Source organism: Penaeus monodon, chromosome 33, assembly GCF_015228065.2.
Source record: "Penaeus monodon isolate SGIC_2016 chromosome 33, NSTDA_Pmon_1, whole genome shotgun sequence".
Classification (NCBI taxonomy): domain Eukaryota; kingdom Metazoa; phylum Arthropoda; class Malacostraca; order Decapoda; family Penaeidae; genus Penaeus; species Penaeus monodon.
The window spans coordinates 25249433-25249998 of NC_051418.1; positions in this window are offsets into that span (position 1 = coordinate 25249433).

Consider the following 566-nt stretch of genomic DNA (forward strand, 5'->3'; position numbering starts at 1 on the left):
TGCAAGACGGAAAAATAAACCGTGCGTGTTCGTACGTGTATGTGTTTCATTCATGTGTCTATATGTATACTTGTATGTATTTCCGTGGGCATATACCTTATGTTTATTTTCCCCTTTGTTTAAGCCATATAAGGTGGAAGCTGTGTCACAGTATTTAATTTCGGCATCTCAATTTCTTTCTATTTTTCCTCTCTTTATCAATCAACCTATATGGCAACCTAGCTATTGATCTAAGACACACATATATAGAAATACATAAAAACACACACGATTAGCTAATTAAATCGTATGTTAGAAGATGTTTTAAAGTATGCTTGTAAGTTTTCATTACTCATGTACTGATAAGGTCACGAAAACCTTGGTAACAAAAGCAGGGGCTCAGATTCAAAACGGTCTGTTATAAAGACCCTAAGCCAACATAGCTTCCGTAAAAAAAAAATGTCAGAACGCTGCATTTTAAAGAATGGGGTACATAGAACTCAGTGTATTTTATCATTTGACCATTCCGACTCACCACTGTAAATTTCCCGTAACTCTACGGACTCTAAGGTGAATATTTGACTATC